Here is a 13,491-nt window from a genome sequence, read left to right on the forward strand (position 1 = left end):
TCTCGAAACCACAAACGGATACACAGAATAAAATTCTCATGTTGAAGTCTGTGACCTGACAATGGGAATATTCTCATACCCAACTTGAGTCTATTCACTAGGATGTTGAGTGGTCAGTTGAGTAAAGGATTAACTCGACTAACCAGATTCTTCCATGCTAATACTAATCTGTTTCTGTGAGCGCTTGTGACTTACGACTTTCACGTGAGGAAATGCAAGTTGAGCATTAAATCGCATGTCCTTATGCAAATTACGACCGGCAATGAAATAAAAATTTACAAATCAAAGTAGAAAAAAAAACAGATAAAAAAGTAAGCAAAAACAGATGCAATAAAATGTAAAATAATCTACCATCGCCTAATTAAGAAAAAAACCCTGGTGTAAGGGTATTTCATCGTTAAATGACTTGAATGGGCCATTCAAGTTATCGGTGGATGCAAAACACCTTCCTAACACTGGAGGCCGTTGGCATTTTCTGTAGCCTTTAAACCGCCTATGCATGGGATGAGGGTTATATACCCCATGCCAGGTTTATATTACTACTCATACCCCACCATGTACCAGATTGGGAGAGGGGTGAGATTACTGACTACCTTCCCTCTGGTTAATAGGAGTCCTGGGTTTTTCATTGTAGCAGAGGGCACACAATCCTTACAATTTTATGACAACCCCCACGGCTCCTGTAAATAGTGTTTTCTGAATTTGCTAATTGAACATTTCTCCAGCTACTATGAGCTTAATATTGCAAGCTTTCATTTTTAGCCAATTAAAAAAGCAAATTATTAGACCTGCCTTGTGGAAAACTGTGTGGCATCCCCTTGCACCTTAAACATAAAATATTTTTCACCTTTATGTAAAGGAGGAGGCTACAGGGCTCCCGGCTTAAATGCTCAGAAAACAATAAACGTACTGAACACTTTTTGCCAACCAGGGAAGCAGTACCCTTAGCTTACGCTTGAGAAGCCTTGCACCCTAACTGGATTTTTAAAGCTTGAGGCTTAGTGAATAAACCCCTTAAGCTCGGATAATGGAGCTGCTCTTATGTCCACTTCTATTTGTTTCACAGATTGAACAAAACACAGTCCTGGTTAATAGAATGTCATGGTTGGTAACTGCGGCATATATATTGTATTGTATAAAGAGTCATACAGCTCAGCATCGCAGCAGAAATAAGAGTTCAATTGAACATGTTAGTAATTTCAATTCATTGCTCTGTACCTCACATACCCATCCCAGTTACTGCAAAACTGGAAATGATTTAAATATAGATATTTGGGCATTTTTTACCAATTCTAAATCACGGGCGCACTAACAGCTGCAAAGAAGTATTTTGGAAGCTAGCTTGCTTGCAGAGAAAGTTAATGATTTAAGAGTGCTTTTCAGTGGGCCATTCTGATCAGACTCCTGTAACGGCCCCATTTACATTAAAGAGGTCTCTGTAGTATCTCTTCCCCACATATCGGAAAATGATGTCATGTCCCAGCAGTAAGCATATATAACGCATGGCATGGGAGTGTATTACATTGAGTATAAACATGCACCCCAAAAACCCGTCGCTGTTTTATAATCCATGCATCATGCGCAGATAGTTTTTTTTGTTTGTTTTGAAAATGAGGATCAAGGGTTCTGATTATCATGTCTGTATGGCCTAAAACATGTGAATGTAAAATATTTTTTACAGGGTGCATCATTTGGGTGGATAGTCATTTGGTCAAAGGGAATATGATATATATATATATATGTATATATATATATATAATGCTTTTGTGTTAAAGGTACCTTGAGAAAATTAAACCCTTAAAACTTCAAATCTTTTTCTCCTTGAATACTATTCTAAAAAATAATCAATTTCCCTTTTAATGCCAGATGGGACTGCATAGCTTTTCAATATGCACGGTGTTGCTTACCACTCAAGGATTTGGTACAAAACATTTAAAATCCTTCATATATTTGAAGGTTCTTACTCAGCAGCCCTTTGTAGTCGTGGTTATTTATCGAGTGCTTTCTTATTTGCACATTTTTGAGTTATACAGTCTTTTAAACACTTTGCAGCAGGGAATATAAACCTGGTTACTGTAGGAGTGTATTCTTTCATATTAGTTATTCGGATGCGCATGTTTCTGTCCTCTCTATATAAAAGCATCACATCAAGTGGCAAAAACTGCTTCAAATGTGCTTTTAGTCACCCAGCAGGGAGCTTATCAGGATTGTTACAGCTCACTATTATTTCACATGAGAAGATAAAACTATGGATTTTATTGAGGATTGCAATGAAGATTAAAGTAAGAAACTTAATGGTAGGAATTCAGCAATCAAGTGCATGAAACGGAGTGTTGTGTAAGCTGGAACTCATATGAAATGAAAATAATACCATTCTATGTGAAGGGAAGCTACAGGATGAGTATAATTTGGCCCTAGTAATAAATGTTAGATATACAGGTTACATGGCCATAGGTAATTCTTTCCTTTAGATGGCTGGATCTGTGAATATGGAATATTAGCTTTGCAATGTGAACACTTTTTGAAGGGATTTAAATGAACTACAATTTAGTTTAAAAGGTGAGGTTGAAATGGGGGGCACTGGGAAAGAAATTGCCCATTTTCTGTGCTTCTGTCCCTGCAGCACATAAAGCCGTACGTCTTACCGTTCCGTATGAGTAAAGGCACATAATAAAGCAAACATCTCAGCAACAACAGAAATAAAATGTTTGTTTCAGATCTGGCGTTTCCTAAAGCCCAGATGATTGAAGATGTGCCGCGGTTTAGGCAGCTGGATCACAACATTTATCGGGCTTTAGTATCACTGGCTATCTGATTTTCAGCATGTATTGACACAGAGCCTTCCGCGTAATCTCTTGTCTTTCATAACCCTCTTGCTGAGCGAATGTCTGAACAGCGCGGGGTGTTAAAGAGCTGCTTGCTATCAAAGCACAAAACCGCAGCGTCCCCGAAGACACCTCACAGCTAGCTACGGAAAGCAACCCCAGGCATGTTTCCATGAATATGGACCTTACAATTCCCATTTCACCAATTTGCAAATATTTTCACATTCGCTCAAATATTTGACTGATTTGTCTGTTTGCATAGAGTCCCATGCAGTTCCCTGTAGCCTTCCGCTGGGGACCTTTACCTAAGTTATGGTGGGTAAAAGGTGATGGAAACCCTTCCACTTAAATTTGGGGACCTTGTAACCCTTTGACAACCAGGAGGGTTCTTTTTTGATAAAGACGTATGTGTAAAGAATAGCATGTATGCAAAGAAAGAGTCCTGTAAAATAAATAAGACGTGACTGTCCCTTTAAAGATTTAGTAATTTGAGTTAATTAATTCACTTTGCTGGTATTTGTTTTGGAGCGTGATTAAATCACTAGCAATGTATATCGCTGGTCTATTAAAACATATAGGTGTATGAAACCTATGTTTTCACGTGAAAAAAACTACTTCCATTAAAATAAATGATGACAGCCAGCTCTGTGAAAGGCTCCCATTCATAAGCAATTACAGGCGGTAAAAACACCAAACAACCATAATAAGCTTTCATCACCTCGGATCCAGTAATTCAGAAATTAAAGTGAAGAAAGGCTCTGGGGGAAACTCTCCTGTAAAGATCTGTGCAGGCCGGGCAGAGGTTTATATTTAACATTTTACATAAGAATTTCGCGAATGCATACTTCATAATCCCAAGTATGGGTAGAATCACGTTTGTTAGACCCCCCCAAATGTTATCCTACGTCTCCGAAAATCTAGCCCCCCTCCCCCGCGGTCTGTTTTACTGTCATCTGTCCAGTTTATGAAGAGTGTTCCACAGAAACGTAGGAGTTGCTGGGTTATTAGACGTAGCCTCGCCAAAATAATATCTATCGTTGGTAATCTGGTTGTTGTTTTAGAAATATTTTTCTATTGATTTTGGGTTTCCCATGTGACTACGAGGTACAAAAATGGATTGGTTATGGTTTGCAAGTAAATAAATTATGTCGTTTTCAAAAAGAATTTGTCACAGTTGGTTAATAAAAATATCTGTAAAACCAGATACCATATGCTAGAAAGAGCAATCGCGGGGCAATGAGCTAAATGTGGAGCAGTTGGTAAGGATATTCCTCTGGTTGCCATGGTTACTGCTCATTATTTAATAACTGCGCCAGAACCCGGCTTAGTTCCGGGTTGCTATTTATTGTCATTTATAAAGAATGAGCCAAAAGTCCAGAAAATCAACGATCCAAAGCACCCAAATTCCATATCCTAAAGGCACCAGGATGACTGAGCACCATGTCGTTTCAGCTTAAGGTCTTTAATCTGTTAGGCTGCCAGTAAGTGTATAGAATATCTTGTATGTGGCATGCATTTAGGTCAGGCCTCATGGGCCATAACTTAGGCAGGACTTTTAGGATATACCAGCATCAGCACTGGCAGCCCAATAAAAATAGTTGAAACCGATTGAGTCGCTTGTGTTTAGAGAAAGCAGTTAACAAAATCATAGCCTCTTTTAAGCCGTTAAGGTTTGCTGTTTGACATCCTTTGTTTAGAGAATCCACCAGTCAGCTTACTACATAATTACTACATGATTACTACATTTCTTGTGCATGGCAGGACGCACACAGAATAGCATGTGGACACAGGGTTTGCATGTGCGTGTGTCATGTTTGTGCAGATGTGATAAACCCGCTGGACATGGGAGGTTCAAAGGCACTTGATGAAAACTCATAGAAAGCACGTATTCTACCTTTTAAAACTTAAACTGATAATGCCTCAGCTGCCAAACACGAGTACCAAAATTATCTGAATACAGGCACATTTTTGTTTTTAATAATCATTTGTCTTCTGTTATGTTAGGCTGACTGTGGTCTTTTCTTGGTGTTTCTTTATAGAATGGACATAGTATGAAGCTTCTGTCCTTCAAGGACAACTTCTACTGCGGTCTTCTCAGATGTTCAGTGCTCTTATTTCACCACAAAATGTGGTATTTCCATGATACTTCCAAGACCATCTTATAGTAACTCATAGGCAGAGATGTGACTGGTTACTGACAGAGGCTACAAAAGTCTAGTTTTTAGTAACACTTGCAAAGTTGGTTATTGAAGTATTTTTTTTGCCAGATTTGAACAGGTTTTATTAATGTAATCAAATGATCATTTAAATAAATAAAAAAAATCTGACAAAAATCCTAAATCTAAATTATATAAATCATATATTGCTTTATACACCCCACTACTCTCTGTTCAAATCATATTATTATTATTCCAGGTATAAAACTTTCTGGCTATGTCCTTTTTATACTTGCTTTGAAAATTCAGGTCCTTTTTCAATCTCTGTTCTTAAATATTAAATAAAAAAGGGTTATACAAAGCATGTTTGAAATTACTTGCTCTCTTAACTTCAATAAAGCCAGAAAGCTTTCTTTAAAGAGAAGCTGGAAATTCAGTTCTTGCACAGCATTAAATTAGAAGTACCCCACAGAGCGTTCCTGCTCAGTGTCTATACACAACTTTTATATTCCGCGTTGTTGTTCCCCGACTTCACCACCGGGTGGCGCCACTACATAAGAACTATTCTTATAGAAAATATAAGGGTCCTCTGATCACCATTCAGTCTCATAGTATTATTATTTATTTATCGTTTTATAATACCCAACAACTAGGGGTTTATCCAAATTAATCCCGAGTCCAGTGACCTACATTATAGTTCTATTAAATATGTTGGCGCTCTGTAATTCAAAGGAACGATAATAACAAACCTCTGGATTCAGTCAGTACTGCTTAAAACTGTTTCAGAGTAGAAGTGGCAAATGTATGGAATTTGAGTTGTGAAAAAGAAAATGTGCCTGTAATGGAAATGAAAGTGCTTTAAAATTCATATATTAACTTAATGTTCACTGGCCTTGTGAATGCACACATTGATCAGTTTTCAGTGGAAAAGACCATGGGGAATAAAAATCCCCCTTTTCTTAGTTGTTTTATTTCCTCTTGGGTCCTCACATTTTTACCATGCGCTAACCTGATTCCTGTCCATCCAGAACTTTGCCACCTCCGTCGCTCGCCCTCTCCTCCCAAGTGAAAGTTAAAAGCTTTGTTCCAGCACACACTCTCCTCAATATTGCGTTTCACATTAAATCCTTTTTATTCATACCAGCTGACAGGTCAAACACGCTTTACTTAGAAATGACTCTTTCTATCTCGGACCTTATAAGCCGTAACTGGATTTCCCATTATCTCAGTGCTGACTTTGTGGCAGACAGCCATTGCAAAAGAGCTTCACTGTCTAGATAAAGAAATCCTATATAAATCCCCCACCAAAAGCTGCTCTTAATATATTGACAGCAGATTTCATGGTGGCCGGAAATTCCAAAGCATTCAAAGTATTTTACAGAATCGGCCCCGATCAAAGGCTAGCCTTGCTTTAACCGGAGGAGATGTCTTAGACCAGGGGTGTCCAACATGCGGCCCGCAGGACCTCGAGGTGCGGCCCGTGTGAGATCGGCAGCCAGGAACACAAGAGCCCTGCTGCTTACTTGTGGGAGGGTCTATTCTCTGCTCCAGTCCTGCTTCCTCTGTGGGGAGAACGAGGGAGGCCGCGCCCCCTGCTGAAGTCTGTGAGCGGCATCGAGAGCTGTAGTGAAGGTAAGGGGGTGGGGGAGGGTGTTTGAATGAGTATGCCTGATTGAGGGAATTAATCTGTGAAAGAATGAATTTGTGTGATAGCATGGATGTGTAAGTGCTGGAACCTAGGCATGATGGGACTGTGATTTGCTAGAATCACACTCCTATCATGCCAAGTCAGCCAGTACATGCTGAAACCTGTTATTACGACTAAAGAGCCTTTCACATTACTATAAATCTAAACAAATCCCCAGAGGATTTCGAATAAGTAATATACCCACTACTGGTAGAATGAAAGCCCAAGTATGTAAAGATTGGACAGCAGTACTTAACAAGTGTTCCCTGGAAACATCCGTTATCTTCTCTTCGCTTCATAGCGATTGACCACGTCCCCGAGTCCCGAAGAGGGGGTGACAAAGGTAAAACCTTATTACAGCGAGAGACATTTTGGATTGTACAATCGAAAACTATGGCCCCAGCAGGGCTGAATGAAAAATTGACTGTTTCCTCATTTATTTGATATGTGATTGTTAAATACATGTAAAGTGAAACTACAGTTCAGTCACGTGTGTGAAGTGAATAACTACTTGAATACTTTGAGAAGTGGTATTGATAGCTAGAATGCTAACATATCAGATTGGCTTAAGGCTATGGTAAATAGGAGGGTCCCAGATAAGACTATTGCCCCTTTAAAGGGGTTAGTGATCTACTGTTTACATCCCTTTCTGATCCACAAAGAGTATATGCCTGGTGGATATAATCACTGTGAATCACATACACTATGCCAGTGAGTGCATAATTTTAATTGGGGATGGTTATTTATAGACATAACTTAGTAGACTTTATCAGGTATAAATTTATGTTTGCTCATTTTTTTCCACAGCATTATAAATTATAGATTTACAATTCATAGAACCACTTTTTATGTTATCATTATTATTTGTTCTCACACCGTTTATACCTACCTGTTACTACCATGATATGATATTATACAGGTTATATCTACCCCTATGTGGAGCAGCAACGTATTTTATTATATTCAATATTGTCAATTAATTTTATGTTTTGCCCCGAGGTTAAAACATCACAGTACCTAATACGTCACGCGCACATTGTTGAGATACACGCCGAGCTTGGTGATTGTGAACACTTCAGGTGCGGTAAGTTCTGTTCCTAATTATTGTAATTACACATAGTATAAATGTTAGACACGCAATGTCTCTGTTATGTCCTGATGAAAGTCTGAAAATAAAAGACTGAAACGTTGACTTGTAACACAAAGCTTTGAGAGATTTATTGAAACCAAGTCCCAGGAGTGCCGGTAACTATTTTTGGAATCTATATGCATTACTGCTTCAGTTATCAGGCACCGGGCAGAGTAATTAAGGTTGGTGTGCAATTGTGTACTTTGGATTATATATATATAACGTTTCAGTCTTTTATTTTCAGACTTTCATCAGGACATAACAGAGACATAGCGTGTCTAACATTTATACACAATTGTGTACTTTGGATTTTATATATATATATATATGTATATATATATATATATATATAATAGATATATATTATAATTAGAATTCCACCGCGCATAATTTAAACGATGATAAAGCTTCCAGCCTACATGGCAATAAAAGCAAATTTGGCTCTCATGCAGCACCGAACTAAATCGTACTGAAGACACCATGGATTCTTCAGGTTCCAGCTCTTTAGTCCCAATAAGAGAGGATTCTTTAAAATACTTCAGTTATGGTCGCAAACCCAAGCCAAAAAAAGTATTTTTTTGTGGACGATTTTGTCTTACATTAAATGTATAAATGTTTGTTGGGGAGGATGTGATGTTGTGGTTTTTGTTATTTGACATCCATAATATTATGTGTTCATATGTATTGTGGCTAACGGTTTCTGGGTCCTACCACCCTGGGAGTTATGGGAGTTATATTCCATAATTATCTAGAAAGACATAGGTTGCCCCGTTTCTTCTTTATATACTTTATATCAAAACACACAGAATAGATTTAAAGGTATTTATTAACTTAACTAAACTTAACTAAACCTAACTTAACAATAACGCGTCTCACCACCCAGAACAAAGAAGTTGTTCAGATATTGCATGGGATGGGGAAGTCAAGGTCCTTATTTTGCCCTGCGATGAGTGGCACGGACCTTTCCAACTTGGCGTCCAATGCGAGGAGCCCTCACAAATCCTGGAGGACGGAGGGTATCCTTGGACGCTGTGGGGTAACTGAAAGGGTTTTTCAAGACTTCGCCAGGGGGGCGAAGATTTGGACATTGGAGTCTGAAGGGAGCCGGGATGTTGAGGTTGGTCATTTCCCGGAGTCCATTCTGGTTCTGCAGCTGGCTGGCTCTGAGCTCGTTTTGAATGGTGTGGAACTCCATCAAGGTGGCATTGAGCTCCTCTTGTAGCCTCTGAAATTCCGCCTCTACGTTCTGAGCTCTGTTATTAGAAGCCTCCAGTTCCCTTTTCAGGTAGTCATTCAAAACTGCAGATTCTGTGTGTGCCTCCTTCAAACGGTGATATTCTTTTGTAGCAGACACACAGTATTCAGCCAACTGCGCCAAAGCTTCCGGTGATGACCCTATCTGTCTCATTACTGCCTCCACGTCGTGTCTCTGAGACTGCAGGACCTTTTCCACCTTCTCCTTATCTTTTAACATCCTTTTCAGTCTCAGTTTCCTCCACGACAGCCTTTGTTTGGACCTGATGTTGATCTAAAACCCTCAGCTGTTGTTCTTGTCTTGAATACAATGTTTCCATCTCCCTAATACGTCTCTCCAAGTCCTCGATCTCTGCATTTGCCATAGCGAGCAGTTGCTGCTCTGAACACGCCATGTCCTCCCATTGCTTCTCCTGCTGTTCTTTAAAGGGAAGAAGGCCATTTAATCTTTCTTCTTCCCTCTTAAGCCATTCGGCATCAAGAGTGTGTCCATCATGTTCTCCAAAATCAAAGAACAGTTTAATCACTCCGTCGCCCACGTCCGCTCGACACTGCGGGCATGTTAGTCTCGGAGCCGAGACCAACCAATCCAGTATGCAGTTCAGATGGAAAATATGACCGCATGCAATCGCTGCAACACTGGAAACATTCTCAATTGGGTCAATACAGATACTACAGTATGCCCGGATGGGCATGGCTGCACTCCACTGAATGAGTCTACAAACACACCTGTCACCTCTAAACCCTCCAGTAAAATGTGTACACGCTCCTCTCTGATACCTGCAGTGTGTGTTCTAAGGTTTGTGATGTCATACAGCACCCAAGCTATCTCACATGACTTGGATGTAAACATGCTGAACTGCCTACTGGTGGATGTTCTAAGGTTTGTGATGTCATAGAGCAACCGATGCATGTTCCATGACTTAGGATGTAAAAACTGCTTATACGACTATATATGTATATATATATATATATTGGATTACACACAGAATAGATTTAAAGGTATTTATTAACTTAACTTAACTAAACTTAACTAAACCTAACTTAACAATAATGTGTCTCACCACCCAGAACAAAGAAGTTGTTCAGATATTGCATGGGATGGGGAAGTCAAGGTCCTTATTTTGCCCTGCGATGAGTGGCACGGACCTTTCCAACTTGGCGTCCAATGCGAGGAGCCCTCACAAATCCTGGAGGACGGAGGGAATCCTTGGACGCTGTGGGGTAACTGAAAGGGTTTTTCAAGACTTCGCCAGGGGGGCGAAGATTTGGACATTGGAGTCCGAAGGGAGCCGGGATGTTGAGGTTGGTCATTTCCCGGAGTCCATTCTGGTTCTGCAGCTGGCTGGCTCTGAGCTCGTTTTGAATGGTGTGGAACTCCATCAAGGTGGCATTGAGCTCCTCTTGTAGCCTCTGAAATTCCGCCTCTACGTTCTGAGCTCTGTTATTAGAAGCCTCCAGTTCCCTTTTCAGGTAGTCATTCAAAACTGCAGATTCTGTGTGTGCCTCCTTCAAACGGTGATATTCTTTTGTAGCAGACACACAGTATTCAGCCAACTGCGCCAAAGCTTCCGGTGATGACCCTATCTGTCTCATTACTGCCTCCACGTCGTGTCTCTGAGACTGCAGGACCTTTTCCACCTTCTCCTTATCTTTTAACTTCCTTTTCAGTGTCTCAGTTTCCTCCACGACAGCCTTTGTTTGGACCTGATGTTGATCTAAAACCCTCAGCTGTTGTTCTTGTCTTGAATACAATGTTTCCATCTCCCTAATACGTCTCTCCAAGTCCTCGATCTCTGCATTTGCCATAGCGAGCAGTTGCTGCTCTGAACACGCCATGTCCTCCCATTGCTTCTCCTGCTGTTCTTTAAAGGGAAGAAGGCCATTTAATCTTTCTTCTTCCCTCTTAAGCCATTCGGCATCAAGAGTGTGTCCATCATGTTCTCCAAAATCAAAGAACAGTTTAATCACTCCGTCGCCCACGTCCGCTCGACACTGCGGGCATGTTAGTCTCGGAGCCGAGACCAACCAATCCAGTATGCAGTTCAGATGGAAAATATGACCGCATGCAATCGCTGCAACACTGGAAACATTCTCAATTGGGTCAATACAGATACTACAGTATGCCCGGATGGGCATGGCTGCACTCCACTGAATGAGTCTACAAACACACCTGTCACCTCTAAACCCTCCAGTAAAATGTGTACACGCTCCTCTCTGATACCTGCAGTGTGTGTTCTAAGGTTTGTGATGTCATACAGCACCCAAGCTATCTCACATGACTTGGATGTAAACATGCTGAACTGCCTACTGGTGGATGTTCTAAGGTTTGTGATGTCATAGAGCAACCGATGCATGTTCCATGACTTAGGATGTAAAAACTGCTTATACGACTATATATGTATATATATATATATATTGGATTTTATATATATATATATATAAAATAGATATATATTATAATTAGAATTCCACCGCGCATAATTTAAACGATGATAAAGCTTCCAGCCTACATGGCAATAAAAGCAAATTTGGCTCTCATGCAGCACCGAACTAAATCGTACTGAAGACACCATGGATTCTTCAGGTTCCAGCTCTTTAGTCCCAATAAGAGAGGATTCTTTAAAATACTTCAGTTATGGTCGCAAACCCAAGCCAAAAAAAGTATTTTTTTGTGGACGATTTTGTCTTACATTAAATGTATAAATGTTTGTTGGGGAGGATGTGATGTTGTGGTTTTTGTTATTTGACATCCATAATATTATGTGTTCATATGTATTGTGGCTAACGGTTTCTGGGTCCTACCACCCTGGGAGTTATGGGAGTTATATTCCATAATTATCTAGAAAGACATAGGTTGCCCCGTTTCTTCTTTATATACTTTATATCAAAACATTACACACAGAATAGATTTAAAGGTATTTATTAACTTAACTTAACTAAACTTAACTAAACCTAACTTAACAATAATGTGTCTCACCACCCAGAACAAAGAAGTTGTTCAGATATTGCATGGGATGGGGAAGTCAAGGTCCTTATTTTGCCCTGCGATGAGTGGCACGGACCTTTCCAACTTGGCGTCCAATGCGAGGAGCCCTCACAAATCCTGGAGGACGGAGGGAATCCTTGGACGCTGTGGGGTAACTGAAAGGGTTTTTCAAGACTTCGCCAGGGGGGCGAAGATTTGGACATTGGAGTCCGAAGGGAGCCGGGATGTTGAGGTTGGTCATTTCCCGGAGTCCATTCTGGTTCTGCAGCTGGCTGGCTCTGAGCTCGTTTTGAATGGTGTGGAACTCCATCAAGGTGGCATTGAGCTCCTCTTGTAGCCTCTGAAATTCCGCCTCTACGTTCTGAGCTCTGTTATTAGAAGCCTCCAGTTCCCTTTTCAGGTAGTCATTCAAAACTGCAGATTCTGTGTGTGCCTCCTTCAAACGGTGATATTCTTTTGTAGCAGACACACAGTATTCAGCCAACTGCGCCAAAGCTTCCGGTGATGACCCTATCTGTCTCATTACTGCCTCCACGTCGTGTCTCTGAGACTGCAGGACCTTTTCCACCTTCTCCTTATCTTTTAACTTCCTTTTCAGTGTCTCAGTTTCCTCCACGACAGCCTTTGTTTGGACCTGATGTTGATCTAAAACCCTCAGCTGTTGTTCTTGTCTTGAATACAATGTTTCCATCTCCCTAATACGTCTCTCCAAGTCCTCGATCTCTGCATTTGCCATAGCGAGCAGTTGCTGCTCTGAACACGCCATGTCCTCCCATTGCTTCTCCTGCTGTTCTTTAAAGGGAAGAAGGCCATTTAATCTTTCTTCTTCCCTCTTAAGCCATTCGGCATCAAGAGTGTGTCCATCATGTTCTCCAAAATCAAAGAACAGTTTAATCACTCCGTCGCCCACGTCCGCTCGACACTGCGGGCATGTTAGTCTCGGAGCCGAGACCAACCAGTCCAGTATGCAGTTCAGATGGAAAATATGACCGCATGCAATCGCTGCAACACTGGAAACATTCTCAATTGGATCAATACAGATACTGCAGTATGCCCGGATGGGCATGGCTGCACTCCACTGAATGAGTCTACAAACACACTGTCACCTCTAAACCCTCCAGTAAAATGTGTACACGCTCCTCTCTGATACCTGCAGTGTGTGTTCTAAGGTTTGTGATGTCATACAGCACCCAAGCTATCTCACATGACTTGGATGTAAACATGCTGAACTGCCTACTGGTGGATGTTCTAAGGTTTGTGATGTCATAGAGCAACCGATGCATGTTCCATGACTTAGGATGTAAAAACTGCTTATACGACTATATATATATATATATATATATTATCCAAAAATAGTTACCGGCACTCCTGGGACTTGGTTTCAATAAATCTCTCAAAGCTTTGTGTTACAAGTCAACGTTTCAGTCTTTTATTTTCAGACTTTCATCAGG

The 13,491-nt window shown here is 40.6% G+C and overlaps 1 protein-coding gene across 1 annotated transcript in view; it reads right to left on the minus strand.

The window, feature by feature from the left end:
- Positions 1-13,491, minus strand: part of CAMKV (CaM kinase like vesicle associated) — a 58,309-nt gene that overhangs the window by 10,180 nt on the left and 34,638 nt on the right. The window lies entirely within an intron of this gene.

Source organism: Spea bombifrons, chromosome 6 (genome assembly GCF_027358695.1).
Source record: "Spea bombifrons isolate aSpeBom1 chromosome 6, aSpeBom1.2.pri, whole genome shotgun sequence".
Taxonomy (NCBI): Eukaryota; Metazoa; Chordata; class Amphibia; order Anura; family Pelobatidae; genus Spea; species Spea bombifrons.